Raw genomic sequence first — 24937 nt, 5'->3', positions numbered from 1 at the left:
TCTGAAAGAGTAGGCTTTGTTTGGCATGTATCTTAAGCTGTCAGGAAGAGCAGCCAGTGAGCAATGCAGTACTTGACCTGTCAGCATGATACAGATCATTTACATAGCTTTTTACAAACATTAACAGATTAATCCTCACCTTGGGACACACAAGCAAGGTTCAGTAGTCCTGACAAACAGATCTGGAAGCTGCCTCCCACAGTGATGGTAACCTGATTTCCAGGAGGATCAGCATCTTTACATCTTGTAAAAGCAAAGAGGATGGGACTTTATACCTCCAGACCAGGAGAAAAAGAAGTGTGAAGCAGATAGCAGCTTTGGCCCAACCTCTTGTGTTTGTGGGAACTGGGACTGTGGGACTTTTCTTAAGTGCTTTATCCTGGCTCCTGTTCAATTCACAGCAGCTGTGACAATCACAACTAGGATGGCAGCTCTCACCCCAGCACTGAGGACACAGGCATGTTCATGTTCAAAGTACTGTGTTTCACACCCAAAGCCTAAAGCAAAGCAAGCAGCTGAAGTGGAAGAGTCCTACCTGGTTGTGATTTCCCTACCCAAACAGCTACCCAAAGCATCTCAGCTCATCTCAATGGGATCGTTTTATAACAGAGTAGCAGTCATCATATGAGTGAAAACTGAAATCTGAGCACAGAGCTTGGGCTTTGCATTGAGGAGCAGGAAGGGTCTGTGATGGGTATAGCCCACAAGATCATACTGACAGAGCACATAGACCTAGAGACAAAGTGGCACATGGCCATGGCCCATGAGGCCATGCTGGCTGGCTTTTTAATTACATGAGAGATGTGATTTGTGCACACATCATCTATGCAGATGAGAAATCTGGTTTTAACAGTATTACTGAGGGCTGGGGAGCTGTCTGTAAGCCACAGGGGACTGGGAGATCAGGTCCCTGGTGAGATCCCACAGGTGTGACCCCTCACAGGAGGGACATGTGCACGTATGCACTGAAGGGGTGAGAATCCTGGTTTGTATCCATGTGCAATGCATGGATGTACCCAGATGCACTGTCATGGGATTTAACCATGTATGTCCACATGGACTGGGATAAACACAAAAAACAACAAGGGAAGATGAATCTGTACAAGCATCTGCTAGAGACGTGGGCAAGGAGAAGAGGATGCCAGATTCTTTAGATATACAGTAATTCATGTGCTGTAACTTGGCAAAAATTTTTAACTGATTTTAACTGAAGGTCTCTGTTTTATGAAAGAAATTGCTTATTGATCCTGTCTGTTTGCATCATATTCACACTGTGCTATTCACATGCTTAACCTGGAGGGATTCAGAAAGGCTGCTTCTCTTTTCACATGCAACTTGACTTCTGTAGGGAGATGCTGCACCTCCATGTGAGGTACTGTATGTTGGAAGAGTTTGTGAGGTAAGGAACATGAGTGTTCCTGACATTAAAGCCAGATGAGAGGTCAGAAATGGATTTAGAGATAGATTCAGCAAAACCATTGTAGGATTCTCTCTGCACCATTACACATTGTCTGCTTATGGTTATTTAGGTTTTTTTAGTGATGCTTTTGATCTATCTCCCCTTTTGAAACACTGTAGATGTGATTTGTCATCTTTTACTAGCTTACTAAAATTCAGTGAGGAATGGAGCAGATACTTGGGACCCTTCAGCATTAAACATCCATTGCATGGTTTTCAGGGTGGGGCCATCAACTAAACTGAAAGACAACAGTGATCCCTTAAAATTCCTTTTGAAAGCACATGGAGAGAGGCAGAATTTGTGGCATAACAATTAGGAATGGCCAGCCCTTCCTCAATCCCCTCTGAAGTGCTCATGTACTAAAACCATGCAATGAGGTACATCACGTTACTCAGTCAGGGTGGTCCCAGTGAAATGAGACATTAAAACATGCTGACATTAATAATGTCAAAGATGCAATGGTTACCTTTATGCTGAGCCAACAACACCTCAGAATGGCACCAGAGGAGCAGGTAGAGTGTAGATTGCCATACATTTCCACAGCAGTGTTTTCAGAACTCATCCACCTGTGCCAGGCTTCAGAGCATTTTGGTGCAACTTTCCATTTGCTATGGAATGAGGTCACAGGACCCCAAACCAAATGGTTATGACATGACTGAAAATCTTCCTTACAGAAAGGTTTGTTTTCTAGCTTTCATTAATACATACAGAGAACAAGTACTGTGTTCAGCAGCACAGAAACAATACTATCCTAAGGCCCATTGTGGTCATCATTAAGAGCCACTTTCAAGAATTTTTTAAAAGCCTTTCTGAAATCCTCCTTCCTCTGCTAAGTATTTTGCAGTGCTTCTGTATTCAGTGAAAAGTTATACTTTTATATGTTCATTTACTGTGAACAGCTGTACATAAAACCTTTTACCCAATGTTTTTTTAGATGCAAGGTAAAGAAAGGAATTTCAACACACAGGTCTTAGACAGCCTTGTCATAAGATTTACCATTTAAAAAGTTATATGTTTTGTTTTCAAATATTAGGATTGTCTTAAAGGAAAATTTCTGGTATTCTTAAAATAGTTCAGTAAAATCTCACTTTGCATACAGTATTGCGAAGTTTTGGGATGTGTCAAAATAAAGTCCTAATTTTTGTCATCAAATGTATCACTGTTTCACGTGGAGGAGAGAGTCTTGCTTTTCAGTATCTAAAGCCATATACATAAAATGATAAATCACAAATTTACAGAATTCAGAAGTTAAGAATATGGATTGCATTAATATCCTCTGAGGCTCTTACAATGAATGAAATTCATTATTTATTTTCCATTATTTATGTTGATGGACTTCAGTTGTTCTCCAATATTTCTCAGCCAAATAAAAACCACTTCACCTGTCAAGTGTCAGTAATTACCCAACTACAATAATTAGATTTACTTTCCTGACTCTTAATGTTGTGGAAAATAAACAAATATTATAAACCCCATGGTCAGATCCTCAAAGGTATTTGAATACCTTACTACCTCTGTCTTAAAAAATAAGTACAGTCTATGTGATATGTTAAGTTCTTAAGCACCTGCATGTGCTTGAACTTAAATACCTCAATGTACTCTAATATCCTAGGTTCCATGGCAAAATTTGCCACCTTAGCTAGAAAAGACTTTCAGATCTTCTTTTATGATATTTACAGGTAATATTAAGTCTAGTTTAGTACGGAAGGCTGAGGTAGGCTGAAGATGACCCTCTGCACCATCACTGTAGATGAAATTAGAGTGCAAGTGATCCTCCTGGCTGCTGAGGTCTGTGCACTGGAGAATATTATTTTGAAGCAAGTTATGTAATTCCTTACTACAGTGGAGTATGTATTGACAAAAGCATTCCTTTCCAACATTGTTCCATGATAAGCCTGTAAAAAGTTTATGTCAGAAAAAATAAAAGATTATACTTGGTGCAGTAAGGTCCATTTTACGTTCTCTTCTTAAGGTTTTGCAGGAATAAAAACAAAGTGAGATGAGATTTCCAGTAAAGTACTGTTTTTAATCAGACTTTCATATTCTTCTACATTAATATGTCACTTGGTAATAGGGCAAGTCCTGTACTTGTCAGCATCCGGAGGCATTTAACACCTGGAGCTGCACAAATAGACTGATGTGAGGCCGATTTCTGGGATATTCTTCTGCAGAACTCATTCCAAAACTCTGGCATATTTGCAAAAAGCTATTTTTCCTTCTTGACATGTAGAAAATTTTTCTGAGATTGTATTAAGATGACAAGTCAGATTATTTCTCCCCCAACTTGAGATGCAATTTTAGCAACTAAGTACTTTCCATGCAAACCATCTTTTCATTTCTCATAAAGAGGATACAAAACTGAAAGATTACCTTGACCAGAGGAGGCATACAGGGTTAATAATAATAATAATAATAATAATAATAATAATCACTCTTAGGTATCACATTCTTTCTTTCACATCTTTTTCCCACAAGTGCTGGATTCATAATGACCTGTGTGGATTCTAGACATCAGTCTTTTTAACTGGTTTTTTTTTCTGTGTTGAAATTTGCTTAATTTACCAAAAACCTTCAAAACCATTGCATAGCTCCACAGCTGTCCCTAAACCCTAACAGCATAAACAGGTACACATGTACATCCCCCAGAACCTGTATGGCAGGTTTAGGATATTTATATTTAGCAACTTTCTGTTTAATATAGGATCTACTTCCCCTGTGTAGCAAAGCAATTACATAATTAATGGTTACATTCAAACAGAATGGCTCAGGAGAGAAAAAAGAATTTTTAGGACAACTGTGTCAGACTGGAAAGGAAGTATGCATCAGTAATTCCCTTTCACATTTGATACTTCAGCTAGTATTAACTTAAAAGTCCAAATATAAGCCATTAAGCAAAGAAATGAACAAAATGAAGATCAACCTTGCAGGGACAGTGATGAACTGAGAATAAGGACATTTGGGTTCAATTCCGAACTCTTCCCTTGCCAGTATTGCTTTGGGCAGTTTCTTTGTTGCTCCCTTCCTTATCTATTTAATAAGGATATTAATACTAGATTAATTCTACTTTTCCTGCATGCCTTTTGAAGGCCTCTTGAAGGCTTTTGTAATAAAAAGCACTACTTCTGATATCTGTAAAACACAGAAATATAGAGGCCTGCTTTTTGTTGAAGACACAAGAAGAATTAAAGGAGGGAATCGCCATCAGAGATGATGTTCTACCATAGGCCTGGTGAGAACTGCTGCTCAGTGTCAGTAATATGGGGCTAGGCAATATGTAGTGCTAAAGATGACCCTTCAGAAAGCTTCTAGTTAAAGGAATGACTTGTGAGAGACAATATAAAAGATCTAGTGAAAAAAAATCACAACAGAACACTTTCCTGTTTAAAAAAAAAAAAAAAAGAATCTTGTGTCATTTTGATATCAGTATTTCCCAACATATTGATTTTTAGAACTTCTCATTTTTAAAAAAAATTCAATTTTTGATTCTGGTTTATGTAAAACACAGATGCTGATCTATAGAAATTACTTGACCAAAAAATATTCTTTCTATGGACATTTACACTTAAACGACAAAACTTCAAGTTTCATTTGGAATTTGTTATGGGTTTTTTGCAGGCCTTTCAAAAATCAGGTTTCTGCTGGATCTTGAATCAAGACAGTTCAAGACATTCAGGAACAGAGGGACTGCTTATGCGCCACATTTTTCTTGACTGGAAATAGTTGCTGCAGGTGTGGAAAATATTTCCACTGCTCAGTATAACTTCCCTGACAATGCAGATGGTTCAAGCTTTAATTCATACTATTTATCTAAAGAAATATTCCAACAGACTGAAATGAAATACAGGTGTTCTCAGCATCGAACCTTTAAACAACTTAAAAGGAAATTACTAATTGTACTTGCTTTAGAATTGACAGAGAAAGCCAAATGCAGCTGTTGTACAAGTTCTAAAATGATTTAAAATGCCACTGAAGTGTCTTACGTCACAGCAAATCATGGGCAGTAATGTATGCTAAAGAAAATGAGCACCCTGTATGATGTAAACCTTCCTCTCTCAAAATACACACTCTTTAGAAAAGAGCCCACTATTATCACGATGTATATTACAAGGATAAAATAAACAAATGAACCCATTACTGCATTAGTGTACTGGGTACATATTAAGCTGCTATGCTTGTTTTTAAAATATTTTTCTTTCTACCATAATGCATAACCTTGTGGAGTAAAAGTCCTATGCAAAACGGAACTGTTCTTTACAAATGATAATTAATTAAATATTGCTTGTTATGCAATATATATCCTAATAATATAGACATTTATAAGCATGCAAAATTGCACAGAGAAATGAAACCCAGATGATTTTATCCTTCCTATTTCAATATATATCGATATTCTTTAGGAAGTTTACTATAATTATGATTTCATATTGTGTTTCTACACTGTAAAGAAAGATAAATGTTCCTGGATCAACTAAAGAGCTAAACATCATGTATTAACTAAAAAATGAACATATTTAATGCAGTAAAAAGCAGGGTAAGTATCCTTGAACCTAATAACAGAGAGTATGTTGTAATATCAGTGATGTTTCAAATGAACCCAGGATGGGTTCCTGGAAGAATTGACAATACCCAGTAGCAATGTTAATATTGTCAGAAAAATAATAAGGCAATGAATGTTTCCAATAAGAATACACTTTAGTTCATTTTGGAGGCCACTAATAAAGGTAAATTTTTGCATACTCTGATAATTTTTCTCTAACAATGTATCTCTACAGCTGCAGGATCTTTAAGAATGTAATTAACCTATTTTTCTTGCTCTAATTACAAGGCAAAAGATTTGCATAGGTAAAAAGAAAAATGATTTTGTTTAGAGGGAAAATCCAAATTATGCCTGAAGCCTAATAAATCTGTTGCCATGACAATCAAAGAGCCTGGTCTTACAAAACCTTTTACAATTTATCCACATGAGTAGTTCTTACTCACTGTGCTAGTTTTGACCTCTCCCATTCTGAGTGACCACCGTAAGAGATGGAGCCCCAAGTCATGGACTAAACAAACTCTATTAATAGAGATTTTGTGGACATTTCTGGATATTTTACAAGGGTGGTGCATAGACTAAGGCAGTGATATCTGCATGTTATATATAAAAATGGGAAGGGGGGTTGGTTAATGAGGATGTATTGGATAGTGTGGTAGCTGAGCTTGATGTAAGTGGTGTAGAATAAGGAATAATATGCTGGGTTTAGCTGGAAGAGACTTGATTGTCTTTCTAGTAATTAGTATGAGGCTATGTTTGGTGCTAGAAGCATACTCACAATATAGAGATGTTTTATCTCTTGCTGAGCTTCCACAGTGCCGAGGCCTTTGGTGCCTCTCATCTCACCCCACCAGAGACTGGGCTGGGGCTGCACAAGGAATTGGGAGGGAACACAGCAGGCACACATGGCCCCAACTGACCTAAGGGATATTCTGTACTATATGGTGTCATAAAACACATAAAGCAGCATATAAAACAGGGGAAAGACAAAGGAAAAGGGGAGAAGGAATGTTCAAATTTATGGCATTTGTCTTCCCAAGTTGCCATTACACACAATGGAGCCTGGGACTCCCAGAGATGACTGAACCATGGGAAGTGGTGAAGGAATTCCTTGTTTTGCTTTGCTTGAGTGTGTGTGGCCTTTGCTTTACCTACTAAACAGTCTTTGTCTCACCCATGGGTTTTCTCACTTGTACTTTTCTGGTTCTCTTTCCTGTCCCACCAGCAGGGAGTGAGCAAGCAGTCCTGCAGTGTTTAGCTTCCAGCTGGGGTTATACAATTATATTCATTCAAGTTGTTCCCCTGGTTGACATAGAACTTCTGATGTGAAGAGAGGTTTGCAATGGGCAACTTGAATTTAGGATGCAGTCCTTGTTCACATAGAGAGTTGAGGGGATGAGTTCTGCAAGTAAGAGCTTCTTTCTGACAGTGAAGATGACATTTGTGGGTTGTGTTCTTCTTTAGTTTTGCTTATTGGTTCTTACACTAGTCACACATTTTAGATAGCAAAATACACAAAATTTCTGCTTCAATGCACAAGTATATGTGATTTGAACCTTTACTCCTAAAGTCAAGGCTGATTCCTCTGAACCCTGTTGAAATATTGTCACACTACAATGTGTTTTTTCATCTGTGCTTCCTCCTGCTGCAGTGATTTGAAGAAGTTGCATTACCATTCTTTCTTTAAAAATTGCCTTATGGAGTCCTCCATCATACAAGGAGAAGATTTATTGGAAACTACGACAAAATTACTTCTTTTGAATCGTATTTAAGCTCTGATTCTTGTTCATGAGTCCTGCTGTGGCCTGGCTTTTGTGATTTGGCTTTATTTACCCTTCCCATCCTGAAAACCTGCTGCCAGGAACCTGTCCTCTCCATAGCCAGCTGCACAGTCCTTGACAGCTGCCACACAAACCTACTCCTGATCTTTTTCCGGCTCCATCAAAAGTAGTCAGATTTCCAAGGGGTTGCCCTCAGAGTGGAGGCAGGCCCTTACCACAGTTTACTCAAGAACCACTCAACTTTCCAAACTCAGTGATCAACCAGGATGCATAAGAAAATGCATATGTTTCACATTACCGCTATATCATCTTTTAGCTCTACCGTAATTTCTAAAACAGAGACCCAAATAAACCAGTCTTCCTGGAAAAGAAATCTGCTCTTCCATCCCAGTTTATGTGCAATTCCTGATCTCCTAGGCAATTTCTTGACAATGACCGTAAGTATTTGTAAGTCAGGTAGTTATATCTCTTTGTACTCCCTTAGCACCCTTCATCCAGGAAGACAAAACCACATTACAGCTATTAACAAAAAAAATCTTGCAATGCCCACTGAAGGTATTTCTAATAATTCTCTGCACTCCTCTAATACACAGAAAAAGTTACTTGATGTGAGAACATCCCATACGGGATTTGTTTATTTTATGACCTGGATAATAATTCACATTTTCAGCTTTCTGACATGTGTAAGAGGATCTGTCTCCCACTGCTTCTAAAACACAGCATCCAAGTCTGCAAGTCTGGTAGTTGTTTCCCATGGAAACAAAATAGAATAAATCTTTTGTACCTGCCAGTACCGCAGACATTCAAAACCTTTCTGTAGCTTTCATTTACTAAAATAATATTACTCATTCTTGCATTGATATACGATTTCCTTTTCCTCCCATTTTTGCCTTCTAGTGGTCAGTGCACGACTGAGGTGCAGGGAAGGTATAGAACCATAACCCCAGAGAAACAGACAGAGCAAGAGAAGGAGGAGGCAGGAGGAGGGGAATGGAGGGAGGGAGGGAGGGAGGGAGGGAAAAAGAGAGAAATGTCAAAGCGAATTCCTAAACATCCTCTTAAGCATGGAAACACGAACAGTGCAGCTGCAGATGTTCCAGTCCAAGTGCAAATGACAGCACAGGTGTGCACAAGCACACACACGCATACACACTGTCACAAAGCAAGGGAGAAAGACAGAAACGATCTTACAAAGCTGCTGCAGTAATCAGGACTCTTGCTCCTGAAAACAACCACGGAAGCAGACATTCTTTTGTTATGTTTGTACATTTTTTTTCAATTTTAATTTCACTATTGCTATTTTTTTATACCTCTCACCTCATCAGATAGTTATTATTAAAAGAAAGGAAAAAGGCCTTACCATGCAATGCATCAGGAAGAGATGAGAAGCACAGAGCATGCTGCAGAGATTAAGCTCAGCATGGCATTCAGATATCCTTTGGAACTGAAGAAAATTGTCCAACCCATTCTTCCTAACAAAGCGGACAAGTTTTCTCTAGGCTTGAATTTTTCACCAGAAGACAGATCCTTACAGTGCATTATATTTTCTTCTTCAGGAGATGTATTTCCTCCAGTTAAGTTTCAGCTCCGCAATGCCATTTCCAATCAGCTCCAAGAAGTTCTTCATTCCCAGATTCGCGGTGTCATCAGAGGGACTCCAAAGAAAATCAAAGAAAGAAAGAAAGAAAAAAAGAAAGAAAATAATACCTTACCAAAGCCCTGAAATTACTACACTGAAAAGGAGAAGATATAAAAATCCCACAATACCCCCTCATTTACTCTATTATCTAGGTGTTTCACAACAATCAATACTACCTCTTTGGTCTCATATATGCAGTGCTGATCATTTGTAACAAAGGAAGAAGCAAAAACTTTCCCAATTTACAATGATGCATTTTCATTGCTGTTCCTCAACTGTATACTACCAAAAAACCCTTTTCATCCTCAGGCATCTTTAAAACCATCTGACAAAAACCAGCTATCCCTTCCCCTTCCCAAAGAACACGAATATTAGAATTTCTAGAAAAGTGTTGAAGAAAATCTGAAAATAACCAAAAAATACAAATCAGACTCTAAAAGCAAAAGCCTTGAAGCAGGAGGCTTCTTGAACAATGAGGTACTTTGCCTGAAGAATTTGGGGACGTACACATTAAATACCCTAGGGAAGGAGAAAGGGGAAAAGAACGGTGGCTAAAGGAGTGTTTGGAGAAGATGGGGTGGGACCAAGTGGGTGTCAGGCAGGAGTGGGATCCTGAGTCACCGTCAGCCTCCTGCCTGCTCACTGACAGCAGCTCGGGCTTTCCCTGCACTTTCTGCAAAGCATATTAATTGATTCTGGTTGCCGAGCAACTAACTCTGGGGAGCCACATCGACGGCTCCGGTTCCAGCACAGCTCCAGCAGCAGCAGCAGCAGCAGCAGAGAGGGGATGGTCTCCCCCGCCTCTCCTCTCCTCCTCCCGGAATCTGTCACCCTATCCGGATGTCCTTAGCTGCCCTGCAGGGAAGGTTTGCAAGGAAGAAGCCCTCAGCAGGGCAGCAGGGAGGAGCTGGGATGCTCCCCCAGCCTGTGCTGCACTGGCAGGACTCAGGAGAACAGCCTGACCTCACAGTGACAGCAATCCCCCTCTGCCACCCTGCTTGGGGTGCCTGGGCCAGCGGGGCTGGTGGCCACGAGAAACCCAACCAGCTGTGTCGACAGGTAGGGGAATCAGGGTAGTGCAGCCACCTTCTGAAAAGCAAAAATCATCTGCAAGATGTTAAAATGACAACAAAGTCCCACGGTTATCACAGAAACATAGAATATCCTGAATAGGAAGGGACACACAGGGATCATCAAAGTCCAACTCCTGGCCCTGAAAAGAATCCTACCATGTGCCTGAGAACCTTGTCCAAATGCTTCTTGAACTCTGTCAGGCTGATGCTATGACCAGTCTTCTGGGGATCCTGTTCCAGTGCCCAGTCACCCTCTGGGTGAAGAACTTCTTCCTAATATCCAATCTAAACCTCCTCTGACACAGCTTCATGTCATTTGCTCCGATCTTATGTGAGTTTCTACTTGAACACATAGCCACTTAAGCTCTGTCCCTGCAGTAACAGTAATTATTGCTTATTCCTGACCTCTTTATCATGTTGAACTTCAGACAGAGCAGGTATTTGTCTGGCTGAAAGGGTGCACTCTAAACCAGAACCACCACACAGAGGAATTGCCTAGGTATCTTTGACACTGTTTTTGGTACAAAAGGGATGCCTCTGACAAAACCTTATAATTGCTTTAACTGATACATTTAAGTTCCATGGAAGAGCAAAGCAGCAAAGAGGCCATTTAGTTTTGGTCCACAAAAGAGATGGGATAACTGAGTAACTGAAGCTGGCTCAAAGGGGTTTCTCCTGAGTGCCTTTACTGATGGCCCAGTAGGAGAAACACAGAGGATTTCTGCAAGGTTGATGACAAGGGAATGGACCCTGAAATTTGTGGCAGGGCTTCCACTGACTTCTGTGGCTCTAGAGTGAAAGAACTCCCCAGAACATCACAGTGTCTGAAAGAGGACATTTCCCTTGTGGTGTATAAATCCTTAGTCAGATCATGGCATTTGTTCAGCACTGACTAAGCTGTCTTGCTGTTGCACAGGTAAGATGCAAGAAATGAAAAGACCTCAAGGTTTCTCTCTCTGTGACCTGGCAGAAAGTACAACACTAGATCTTGGCCAAACTGCTCACACACGATTACTGTCAAAGATCTGAGCTAGGTCAGCTCTTTATTCAGTTATAGTGATAGGATAAGTTAAAGGGCAAGGCCCTGAGAACTACCTTAGCTTGCAGTCACAGAGCAGAATTATCTAATTCTCCCCTTGAAAAACTCCAACCTGTATCTAGTAAGCCCTATCTAAGTGGCAAACACCAGGTCTTTGTGAAAAGGGACAGGTTATTTTAAGGAAGAGAGTTACTTTTCTGACAGTAGCTTAGCTGCACCACACTGCTTTCATGCTTTATAAAAAAAGATCTACAGTTTAGCCTCATTTTCTTAGCAAAGACAGATGCTTCACATATCTTCAGAGCTCAGGAAACCATGAGATCCTGTTAGCAGAGCTGCTGTATGAAGCAGATTACAGAATATATTCAGTTCATCCAATATGTTTATTGATATGAACATATACTGGGAATTCTTTATCCCCCAAGTATCACATCCAGAGAAATATGGGAACATTTAGACTAAGGGAACAAAGAGAGGTGGAGAGATTTCACAAATTCTTGCAAAGGAATTATTGAGTCTATATTAATGGATTTCAGCAAACACATAGTAAAGAAAGATTTCTTTCAGCATGATAAGTTGTTGTTGTTTTATCTTTCCACTATTACTCCTTTACATTCATGCTGGTGCCTGTTTTTATCCCCAACAGTGCAATCTTTAAAAAGTGTGACAACAAAGTATTAATATTTTAATGTGCTTTGCTTTGTACTTTATTTTTACAAGGCAGAATACCAAACAGTGTTGAAGTTCTTTGTAGTGGCGAAAATATCTCTAGAAGTTTTAGGGAAGGGCAGTTTGAAGGGCAAAACAATAAAACAAAACAACCATAGAAAGAAAGCAAGTCAACAACAGGTGATTTCAAAATGAAAGCAAACTAGTGTGTAAGAAGGAACTATCAGATTATTAAAAACAATTTAGGAGAGGTAGGTTTGAAGATGTCAACATTTCTGCAACTTTTAAGTGTTTTTTTCTTACAGAATGCAATGCTGGTTAGATAAAATTCAGTATCTTACAGAAAGCAAGTACAGTATCCCTCTTTCACTTACACAAGACTTGAATTTAATCTCATAAAAATGCTTTTTATTATTCATTGAAAAGGCTGACTAATGCATATGTTCTATTCCTATTCCATTTTTTATGCGTCTTTTCTCTTTTCACCTTTATATCCTTTCAATAGTAGCATTATCCTCTTTGAGAAAATAGGTGTCCTGTGAGCCTAAGAACCAGCGCAAGCTAGGACCGAGTCAGCCCTCATTCCCTGAGGGAATGGTACAGCTGGTGTCCCATCCAAACCTGGCAGCACTCTCCATGGTAAAGCCCTTGATCCAGACAGGATCCCTACTGCAGCACCTTGGGCACCAAAGTAACAGGGAGGTGAAACAAGCCATGGCACTGGTTGGGCAGAGCCCATTTCTGATCTTAGACTCTATTGCCAGGACCTGATAGTGAGAGAAAGTCCCCAGGGAGACAAATGGGAAGAAAAAAGACACTTCTGTCAATATGTTCTAGTCCAGAGTGTAGGTAAGGGCCAAGTGGAAAGGTGGCATTTAAAAAAGGCAAGTGAGTGCTGCAGCAAGCACGACATGGTGGCTGAGGCCAGGGAAACAGTGCCTTTCTCTGAGTGAGCAGATGCCTGTGTGGAGGGACAGAGGGCACCCAGGGTGGATGGGCTCCTTACTCTGCTGGGCAATTACTCTCCTCTGCCCTGAATCACAGCAGAGAGCCATGGAGACTCAGGAGATGGGGCCACAGACTGTCAGACATTTAAGAATTTGAAGCAGAAAAATCTCTGGGGAATTCTCCCTGCAAGCCAGGAGCAGGGAAGACCAGAGAGCTGGAAGCAGAGGTGCACCAGCCTTGCTCTTTGTGCGCTCAGGATGCTTCTGCAGTGCCTGTCAGCAGCAGGTGCCTTCCACAGCACAGTGCAGAGGCCACCAAGTGACACGGGAAACCTCCTCCCCAGCTGAGCCAGCTGCCTGCCACGCCATGGTCCAGACACTGAAAGCAGGTGAAACAGCTTGTCTTCCTCACAACCATAGCTTAATACTATGAAGACCATCATTTTATTCCTTGCAAGCCACATCTTTCCAGAATCTGTGATTTGAGAAGTGAATTAGATTTTTAAATGCAGTATTGTATGTAAAAGATACAGTAACTTTAACAGAAACACAAAGATGTGCCCAGATAATGAAGATTATTTAACATATGAAATAAAAGTATAATTCAATTATTAATGAAATTTTGATTAAAAACTGGTGAAAATTATTTACAAATAAGTGTTCTGGGCATGTTTCTCATTTTGACCTTTCAAGATCCTGTGTCACATTTGCTATTCAGTCAATTACAGCACAAACAACTGAATTGATTTCTTGCCTTTTTAGTTTAAATGCCATAATACATGCAAGAGAGTCTGAGCTTCAGTGAGTGTATTTCCAGGTCATCAGCAATTAATTGAAAAATCTAACCATATGAAATAGACCTTTATTAAAAAAAAAATATCCAAAGCATGACAGAGGATGTACACATAGTTCCATCTATCTGTAGAATATTTAGCATTCCTAAATGCTATTTTAAATTTAATTTTTTATTTAAATTTAATTTATTTAATATATTTTAATTATATTATTAGTGTGATAATTATTTTCCACATTCTGTATGGGTCTCTTTCTTTTCTGTTTTCCGTCAATGCAAATCAGACTAGGATACCATAGCTGTCAAAAACTTACAACACTAAGAAAATGGTATGTGGTAAGTAAATTATAAGTAAAGCCAGTAAAATGAAAAACATTTATCATTTGTTATTCTCTTCCTTTTTAAATAAATGCTGCTTTACTACAACTTAACTGCCAACTGACTAAAGAAATGATAAAAGGTTACAGCTTGTGTTTGATAATTGTTTGGTTTGTTCATACTTTCATAAGCTAGTCTGAAATAAATATTAGTAGATCTGACTTGTATTTCATTTAAGGAAAAGTAAACCTCTTACATTCACTGATTTCAATGAAATCACCCTTAATTTCCATCAGGGTAGCAAGTCTAATCGATTGCAGTACTAATTTTTGTTCATGCAGAGTTATCTTCAGTTTAAATTTGTTATGTACCAGTAATGTAGCACTGCTTCCTTACATCACCCTAGCTCTAAAAATAACATTCAATACTGCTGTATCAAAAATGTATGCACAAAAAATGTGACTACCTGGCTAGTAGCACAACTATTTTCATTGCAGAAAATATATACACTAAGCATCTTTGTTTCTTTAGAAAAAGAAAACCTGCTTTGAAATTAACTTCTTAATTAACTTCTTAATTTCATACAAATGAAATACAAATGAGTGATTTCAACCCATTAAAAAAGTGATATCTTGAGCTAGACTTCCATTTTGTACATGCAATATGCAGTGGCAGTTGTATTTTTGGGGGGAAATCATTGATATTGAACACAAACTAGATGTCAAAATAGAGAGTTTTATCCTTATCCTCTGAAACAGGTAGAAAGACGCTCCCTGATTTCTATGGGAAGATGACTGAGCTGTGTTCTCAGGAGACTACTCCAGTCCCACCCAGAAACTGCTTAGCCTGTTGCACCAAACAGAGGCAGCCTTGCCCCCCTAAAGCTGCTGAAATGGACTAGTTCTGTGCTTACACTGAAGCACTCCAGAAGACAAGCACTGTGTTCTGAGAGGTGATGATGTGTTTGCAGTGTCTGTGCTCAAAGTGGAATCTCATTAGAAAAACAGAAATCTTGCTGTGGAGTGGTGTAGTAAGATAGGGCATGCAACGCATGAATTCATTGAATCCCAGGGGTGATCATCTGCCTGAAATTCTTCTCTAGATAAGCATGTTCACACGTGGCAAAAAAAAGCTCTCAAGCAGCAACAGTTATTACTGCTTAATAAATATTCACATTATTTCTCAACAGGCAATATACCCACTGGGCACAAAAAATAATAGTATGCTAATGAAGGATTAGACAGACATGGGCTAAATTAGTCTTACTACAGTTCTGTTAAGCTTTTGGGTGTGTATTACATGACATTACTATTTAATGCCATAGAACAAAAATTTCTCTCCCCTCTATTTTTTTTCCATTTCATTTTTTTACTTTATTGTTTGTTTGGTTTTGTTTTTTTCCCCCTTCAGCAAAAGAGGTAGAGGTTTCCTTTCCTGGGTTAACTTCCAAGCATTAAGAAAAGTAACATAACCTGAATATTTATATGATTCACACCTAAACCTCTTAATTGCTACAGAGGATGCTGCTAGAATTAATGTTGCATAGCAGCCAAAGTAGTCCTGAACGTTATTCAGTACTCCAAAGTATACAGTATGGGTGTTGTCAAGATACTGCACAGTATTTGAATAAATGTACCTTGAGGAATGTGACAGAAGCCAGATTTAAGCAGCTGCTGGCATTTCTATTCTGAATACAGCTGATCTCCAGAATACCAGCATTCTGACTGGTAAAAACTCTCAAATGCCTGTTCATTCTTTGCTTCATAGAAGACTCAGCAGATGGTTTGGTTTTTTTTCACCATTACCAGAGGTGCCTTTGTAAGCATCCTTCTGATGAAAATCACTTGGAACAGCTCAGAAAGTTTCTCAAGTTTAACAGAGAATGCCCTTTAACTGGTGTGGAAAAAATCTCCATCAGCAATACTCTCTTTTAAGTCCTTCCTAAATAGTCACTCCATTGATTTGTATTTTAAAGGCTTTAGTGATGAATAAGGTCCTGGCATTCAGAAGGAATCCACAGAGTTAAATGATACCAGCAAAACACAAAAATACAGATCCACAAGGTACTCTGAACTACATCCTCTTTAAAAAAAAAAAAAAAAAAAAAAAAAAAAAAAAAAAAAAAAAAAGCAACCAAAAAATCAGCAAAACAAGACAAATTGAAACCAACCTGAACATGTTAACTCTTTATGATATATCTGTTTCTTAAATATCCCAATTGCTTTCAGACTTTTCCTTGGAGCTGGTCTCTGTTTAATTAATTAATCACAGTATTTGCACATCTTGAATGCTTTGTTTTAATGTCTCATTCCCTTCTGTGGATTTCTCAGCTGTGAGATTTTAATGAGAGCCATTTCTCATGTTTTTATGCAGAATTATTGTATGGAGGAGAAAGTGATAATAACTCAGTCTTCTCTTAATTACACTTCTAATTATTCTTAGAAGTTTATTTATAATTGTGTCTGCCAGCAGGATTTGTTTCAATTATCATAGCCAGATTGGAAATGGAGCTTAAATGAATTCTTTCTGTAAACAACCATATTTTAATACAAGCAAACAAGAAGTATAAATATTTATTTTTAACTCAAAATTCTTCCTTCTCTGATAGTCATTCTTATAAACAAAAATCTTAGAGAATAGTGTAAAATTTTTGCCCCTCAATACTATCAATACATAACGTAGCAAATGTTCTCAGAGGACAAAAAATAACTTAATTAAGACAAAACCTATTTATGGTCAAAGAGTCTTTTTTCTTTCCGTAAATGGTAATAAGGGCTTTTATGTTAAAAGTCTTCAGATAGGAAGCCTCACCTCTAGAGGCACAGCAATGCCATTACTCAAAGAGAATAAGTGTTCTTTCAAGGGTGAATGGGAAAGAAATATCTATTTTTGATGCTGTTAGATTCCCACTTGCAAGATAGGAAACCCCTTGTTTACCACAGTATTTCTACAATAATGCAGAGAAGTAAGCTGCCCAAAGATCTCAGATCAGGAAATCCTGCTTTCAGGGAGAAACTGTTCAACAAAAATCATCTTTAGAAAGTATAATCCTATGCATATTATTTCATTTATCATATGAAATAACATTATTTTAACCACAATAATAAATCTGGAAGTAATTACAGGACAACTGAAAGAGATTTAGAAATTGATATTTCAGTATGCACAGATGGTTGATATACACATTCTCTTTTAATAGTATTAAATATATAAAAGTTAGGGATTAATTTGGAGTGAGAATCATATCTTGGCTATGGAAAGGAATAATAGCTATTGTTAGGTAACGGATTTGTAACCCGACAGACAGAAAATGACAATGTGCTATACTGCTTGTTTAAAATCCAGAGACAAACAGCTTTCCTTCATATTAAACACGTTTCCCTTCGACTCCGGTCCCCTGCAAGCCCCTGCTCCCTCACCAAAACGAGCCTTGTAAGAGAAGCCTGTGAGTCTTACCTGTTTGCCTTCAGAGGATGAAGAAGTTTAAAGCATCAAAGTTCTCATGACAATCAGCCACTAGCACTTAGCTTTTGCGGAAATAATTACATTCTTCCATCTTTTAGCTTTCTCAGTGAGTGAAAGCTGGTGATGGATGCCAGCAGCCTTGTTAAAATATCACTGTAATCTGCTCAAGCTCTAGAGATTGCTTAGAAAACCAAGTCATAAACATGCAGTGTCTCCAGCTTCACAAGCAGCTCAGCATTTTCCAAGCGTGTGCACGTCTTCCTTTTCCAGTACTGTACTTCACAGAGCACTCGACCTATCTTCATTTGGGTAGAGAGAACACAGTTGTTGAAAGTAAATCCTGTGTGAACAGAAGTGTTCTGTGGGTTTGTTTTCTCACATCAAATAGTTATTATTTTAGGAAAGAAGACACCCTTTATGTTTTTTGGTTGCTGCTGTTCCCTCATCAAGAAAAAAAAGAATAAAAAAAGCTTCAAATAGAAAAGCAAGAAGCAAAGAGGATACAGCAGTTCAAGAAGCAGCAGGCAAGGATGGGTGTCTTGTGATCGCTTTGAGTTAATACTCCTCAGGGGGAGTTGAAAAAAGCACAAATACAGCAAAATCTGTCTTACAGAGTAAAAATCTGTTGTATAAGCCAGTCTCTGGCAAAGTAAAACAGCATGTGCATTTATTCCATTAATTTCTAGCATGCCAGAGTGCAAAGGAAAATGGTAGCTTTCTGTTTACTAACAGCAAACAAGTAGGAAGGAGGAAAGAAAATTCAGTATGCATAACTTCTCTAATTGTTTCCACTCTCCTGAGAAATGTATCAGACCTATTGTGAAAGCAGCATTTATCAGTACCACAGAACATTTCATCATTATCAATATTTTCTGGAGCATATGTGGAGGATGAACAATTAAGAGCACTGCATCCCCTAGATGCAAACAGCACATTTGCAACTGGTCTTCCAGTAGCTTAAATGTAACAGGTCTTTGGGCTCTCTGGAAAACACGAATATGAAGAACAAGAATCATAAGTACTGAACACTTTGGAGTAACTGACCCAATTACTGGCACTAAGTGATGGGAACTTCAGCCTAAAAACCTTAATTCAAATCTCCCTGAAGCCCATTAAAACAGATTTTGAGAGGCTGTGGATGAGGACCTCTGCCAGCTGGCTCCTTTGTCCCTGGGCATCAAAACACAGCTAGATCACAAAATCACCAAAAACAACTTGGAAGGAGCTGGTTGAAACCCTGCTCTGACCTGAAGTTGTCCTGGATGTGACAGTGTGATGCTGGGTCTGAATCTGCTCAGATAATATATGCAGCACAAACACATGTCTGTTCCCTTCAGGGCCAAAAAGAAAACAGTCCATTTATTTGTATGATGAGCCCAGTCACAGACCAAAATGCCACTGAGGCAAATGCTATTCAAGCAGAAAACAAAGAAACTCCTCAGCTTTATGAATTTACTGTCCAGCTGTCACCTTTCATACTTTCCACACATACTACCCACCTGCAGTGCCACCAAATCTTGCAGAACACAGTGTTCTTGACTTTAAAGCTTTCTAGTTATTAACCCAGCTATACTTTGGGTCATTTTTTCCCCTTAGGAGAGCTTGATCTAGCCCTTTCCAATCAGTGAAAAAATCATTTTTTGAAAAAAACCAATTATCTCCTCTTTCCATTGCACCTTGTTGTTAGAGAGGTTGGAGTCAAAGTGCATCTGTGTTATACACTGAAAATATGGAGGAAGAGAAACAGAGCCCTGTTTCATATTTAAGCTCTGAGGAACTGCACATGCCAGATACAGCAAATACCACATCCTTAGCACAGAACAAATCACTGATAGCTCAGGGCTTTGCCTCAAAATGCTGTAGCACTTATTTTGTGTATTTCTTTTTTTTCCATAGTCACAATTCTGCATTTTGCTGCAATCTGAGTATTCTAGGCTTACATATTAATGAAAAAGTATCTTCCATTTGAGGGAGCTTTGGGGGCTGATCCTATAGGGGAAGCATTTGCTCTTATGTCCCTGAGCATTAGACTCTCTTTCTGTATCTGATGCCCAGGTGGAAGGCACATACTCTTTCTGGATGCACAGCAAGCCCTGTGACTCTGGAAGAGCCACAGATAGGAAGGTGAGAACAGAGTTTTTTGAGCATTGAAGAGAAAATCCCAGCCCACGGCCCAGCCCAGCAACTTTCAGTGACATCTTGAGTTGTACCAACACCATTCAGACCCTGCTGTGTCCCTAAGAAAGTTTCCCTCCTCTTGTCAGCTTTGCAATTTGGCTGGGTGTCTGAGCCTTCCCACTGGCACAGGGCTGCTTTCCAGAGCACCACATGCAGCACCCCTGAGGTGAAAAGGCAGTAAAGCAGGAATTGCATCATCTAACACAGCACATGCAAGAAAATTGCACTTCTACCCACAGAGAAGCTGCCACAGGTGCAGCAGGCAGTGCTTTGTGCACACCAACATACACTGAACTGCAGACGAGGGGCTACTCCAGCACTGCCACTGCAATCAAATCCCTGCTGTTATATGGCAGAAATCTCAATGCACCTCCTCTTTTCAACTCACATTTGACTTCTAAATATGCTTGCAATGCATTGTGTATTTTTAGCATGCCCAGGGTTCCTATTTTGGGTTACCAGCCTGAGAAATCATTGAAGAGGTCTGATGTTGAATGAACCTTTGAAAGACTGGTGCATTTTAATAGTGGGCAATAGGAGAAGAAAAAAATTAGAAAGACAGGTACAAGATATCAGTAGCTTCTTCCAGAAACAGAGGTCAATGGCCATGAAATTTGTCACTATCTTGTTAAGCATCAAGAACTTCAATGTTTTGACACTACAAAGTGCACCTGCCTCTGGAAATTATTTTGAATGTCTGAATTATCCCTCTTCCATCAGATACAATAATCTTTGTGCAAAAATATTTGCCTTATATTCTGTACAAAATACTTCCAGCACTCAAAGATACATTTTGGGAATAGAGGTCAATGTGTGTATGTCCCAAAGGTAGGATATTAATAACACTGGAAGATCTATAGTTTTCCATAAGACATGGCATTTCAGCTACCGACTGTAAAAAATTGAATTTGTTCCAAGGGTTGTTTTTGCATAGGAAGGTGACACTACCCTTGCAGAGGACTTATGGGTATTCCCCTCTCATCCTGGGAGAGCCTGACTGTCCCAGGAAGGACTCTAAGCATCTTTAGTGTTTTATGAAGGTCAGAAGGAACTGAGTAAGTGTATACAAGCTCCTCAAAGAGCCAGCATCCTAACAAGCATAATATAATGCTGTATTGTGTTGTCTAGATTTTCTTACATATTATTCCAGCCTTGGACAGACTGGGATCAATTAATGTTATGAAATACATGCATCTCCCCAAGCACCAAAGACCTCCAAATATTCTTTTTCTTTGTATCCTGCTCAGAGAATCCTCATCAAAGCAATTGTTTCTCTGTATCTTGGCAAGTTGTTTTCATTAAATAGTATATCCTTGGCTTAGCATGATTTTCTTGGTGAAATATAATCAAATGGTGAAACAGTCCCAAGACCAAAAAGAATACTAAAAAACATAACTACTAAAAGTTAGCACTGTCCAGGGTGCAAAGCCTTGCGAGAAAGAGCAATAAACAAGAAACACACAGATAAACAGAGGTGGAAATTGGTGTCTTTAACAATAACATTACTTTTATTTCTAGCCAGAAACATAAATACTGATGCACTCTGTGCATATCCATATTCATATCTGGAATAAATTTATTTTTGCTTAAAGAACAAGTCCCAGTACATGAGATTGAGGAAGCTGAGTCTACACCTCAAAATTATGCCATAAATTCAGCCAAATTTTAAAATAAAAATCTGTGATCACTTCTACTTGTAGCTGCAGCAGCAAGAAATTGGAGAATTGTTTTTAATTTTGATTAAGCTAAAACAGTTCTTTTACGTCAGATATGAAATCAGTTCTAATACTGCAGAGCTGAACAGGCTGCCACTGGGCTATCTGGTGTTCCCTGTAAGTGTAGAACCTGTATTTAAACATATCCATATCATGCCAAAACATGTGTCAACATGAATCTAAACTGACAAAATTTTTAGCTTTTTATTTATTGCCCTGTGCTCAGTGTAAGTGCTCAAATATGAGAAAGTGCCAAGCTTGAGAAAGAGGCAGAATTTTCTTCATGGCTCAGAAACAGAAACCCTTTATCAAAGGAAATTTATTCTGGTCTTTCAGGTGCTTTAAGAGAAGGTTACAACACATTCCTTTCAGATATCATGCATGTGATGAATGGGGGAATACTATAATAAGCTGCCATGATACATTGATATAATGCCATTTTTTCCTCAGACTTTCAGTAACTCTATAGGGTCCACTCTGAAGTGAGCCAGGTCCATTAGCTCTTGAAAAAAAATAGGTCTAAACTGCTTGATCAGCGCTCAGAACCCTAAAAACAAAAGATAAATTACAAAATGGAGGTGAAACAGAAAGAGGATAATTGAAGGCCAAATCAAGGATAAAACTAGTAGTGGAAAGGCTAAGGGCAGGGCTAAACATGTCAGGGAAAAACGATCTGTGGGAAGAGAGTTAGAGGCATAGGTTGAGGAGGCAAATGTATGACAGCATTGAAACTCGTATTAAAAGGAGAAAGGTGTGAAGCAAACAGCCTGGGATCCTGAATTCAGGTAAGAAGGCAGAAGATACCCCAAAGTGCAACTTGATCATGTCATGGAGTTAACTGCCTGGGTCAAATTCTCTTCTGAATTTGAATTATCTTCCCCCCCAATCCCTGGCAAAAATTGGGGGGGGNGGGGGGGCCTGGAGGGCAGGGTGGGGGGAAGTGAGAATTATTTTAATTTGAATGCTCATCTTTTTAAAGCCTGTCTTTCTGCACTAAGATTTTATTCAGATTTCTTACTGAGGGCAATTCTTTCAGTTCTATTTTTGCTACATGCCATAGAGTTGCCTGGGATCTGGATACCTAGAACCAAATTACTTTCTTACCAAGGACTGGGTCAAGTTCTTGAAATCTGAGCTGAAGCAATTTCAGAAAATAGTGCTTCACCCTTTCAGTGCCATTTTCAAATTAAAAATCACCACTAACACGCTGCCAGAGGAGCTGTTTAAGCTATGTAGTTCTGCACTGCACTGATAAGTATTAGCTATGATCTTACTGATGGTTACGCTGTCTCATCTGACCAGAATGGCAATTTCCAGCTCAAAAGTAAGCAAAAATTGAGAGTGGTAGCTTTTAAGTTCTTTTGACTCAACAAACCAAACACCAGTTTATATTTTTCCCTGCTTCATTTTTAATAACATCTATTGTTTTCCAAGAGGTGCTACTCATTCAGTGAGTGTAAGAGATGCCCAACTAGAATCCCAAAGGGATCACCACCATGGATGTAATGGCAACAAGTGTGGGACTGTTATATTTTACAAATATAAGCTTATAGGGAAGGAACCTCAGGAGGTCATCTAGTGAATGTTTGACTCTGAGAAAGTTTCACTTGCTTATCAGGAGTACACAACTTGCTCCCAAGCTTAGCTGTAAGAGAAGATTTTTACTTTTGCACCTCTTGAACAGAGGGGAAAGACTTTTTTATTTCTTCTCAATTTTTTTCTTTGTTTGCATTCCTTCAGGAAAAGACAGTGCTTATTATGAACGTATTACAATCATTCTCACTGCATGCTAGACTGTAAAGTTCATAAAACAAAAAATAAATGAACCACAGATATATCAGTTTCTGTCTTGATTCACGCATTGCATGAGGAAGATTTTTAAGGTGGTAAAGATCATATATGGAAGATTCAGCCCAGTCATCCATTCATACGTTTGCATTATAGAGCACCTGTGACCAGTTCTTTCTCCAGAGCACTTCAAAGAGTATGTGCAGTGATATTTTTTAACTTTGAACAAAAAGAATGTTTGCATCCCATGTGACTCATTAACTCGACAGAGCCATAAAATATCAATCGAGCTACATGTAAAGAGGACTATAATAGCACAATGAGTCTGTAGTCCTATTTCTAATTAACATGGCTTAACTAGACACAATGAGCAATCTCACAGTGTAAGCACACTCCTGTGACAGTCCTATGAAAAATAATCTGGAAAGGTTCAAAGGATTTCAGTCCAAAAACCTAGTTATTTTTTCTATCATCACAACTCCATTTCAACTTGCAGCTTTTGAAGGGAGCAGTCAAGAGCAGTATTGGAAGATGAGGGCCAGTATCATCATTACCCATATGCAAAAAAGACCCAACATTTACTTCCCACAAAAAGACACTGTGATGTTTTCATTATCATTAATAAAATGCCTTGGAATCCACAGATGGAAAACAATGTCTAGAGTCAAAGAGTTCTACCCATAAGAAAGGTTTTGCTTTTCAGCCCACAGACAGCCACTGATTTGTTTTGGTCTTTCTTTTTTCCTAGAGATTATTCTGTTGTTTGGTCTTTGGTTTGTACTTTTATCCTCATCTTTGGAATCAGATAACACTGGGTTCAGGCACAGTGCTTTGCACATTTGCCATTCTGAATTTTGAAGAGCCCTACCATTTTATGAAGTCAGGAAGCAAATTTTCAGTTATAGAAATGCTAGTACCATATGCATTACAAAATAGGAGGTTTTAAGTCTGCAAACTCATAATCTTCACCAAAAAGTACCACTACTTGTCTCTAGTGATCAGATTTTTTTTAATAGTCATTATATTTTTTATTATCTCTTATATTTACCCAAGAACAACAAAATCAGGGACTTAAGCAAGGAATAAATAGTACTGTTACCCATATCTGTACTGTACCAGCTCTTTGTCAGGAGCAGCTATTCTGAATCTGATGTCCTGAGGCATTAAAGCAAAGGTCATGGTTACTTGTGCTCATGAAAGATCGTGTGGTCTTTCCCATAAGCTTTGGGTGACAAATGCAGAACCTTGGACAAAATCCAACTCAGGAAATTGCCTCCTAACTACATACAATAATTTCTACAATTTCAGTTGAGTAATGTATTTTTCCCCACACTCCATCTTAAGCTCCTGTTCTTGGGCAGCCTTCAGTAACATGAACATTTTACACAAGAGTTGTTTTGAATTCTAAATACTCCTAAATAGTTAAATTTCACAAAATATTTTAGCAACTGGTTTCAAAAGAACCATAAAAGTTCAAGCTTTTCTATTGCCATTTTATGCTGAAGAATTTTCTTTTGCTAACACAGCATTTTCCTTAAG

The 24937-nt window shown here is 38.7% G+C and overlaps 1 long non-coding RNA gene across 1 annotated transcript in view; it reads right to left on the bottom strand.

Annotated features, from left to right (window-relative positions):
• LOC121333709 overlaps positions 1–24937 on the bottom strand; it is a 159124-nt gene that overhangs the window by 18800 nt on the left and 115387 nt on the right. Inside the window, exon 2 of the long non-coding RNA XR_005952351.1 lies at positions 9135–9429. This is a non-coding gene — a long non-coding RNA (uncharacterized LOC121333709). The remainder of the gene's footprint in view (positions 1–9134; positions 9430–24937) is intronic.

This window comes from Onychostruthus taczanowskii, unplaced genomic scaffold (assembly GCF_017590055.1).
Source record: "Onychostruthus taczanowskii isolate IOZ18803 unplaced genomic scaffold, ASM1759005v1 scaffold1, whole genome shotgun sequence".
Lineage (NCBI taxonomy): Eukaryota > Metazoa > Chordata > Aves > Passeriformes > Passeridae > Onychostruthus > Onychostruthus taczanowskii.
The sequence above is the reverse complement of the archived record's forward strand: the minus strand, read 5'-3'. Positions and strand labels throughout refer to the sequence as shown.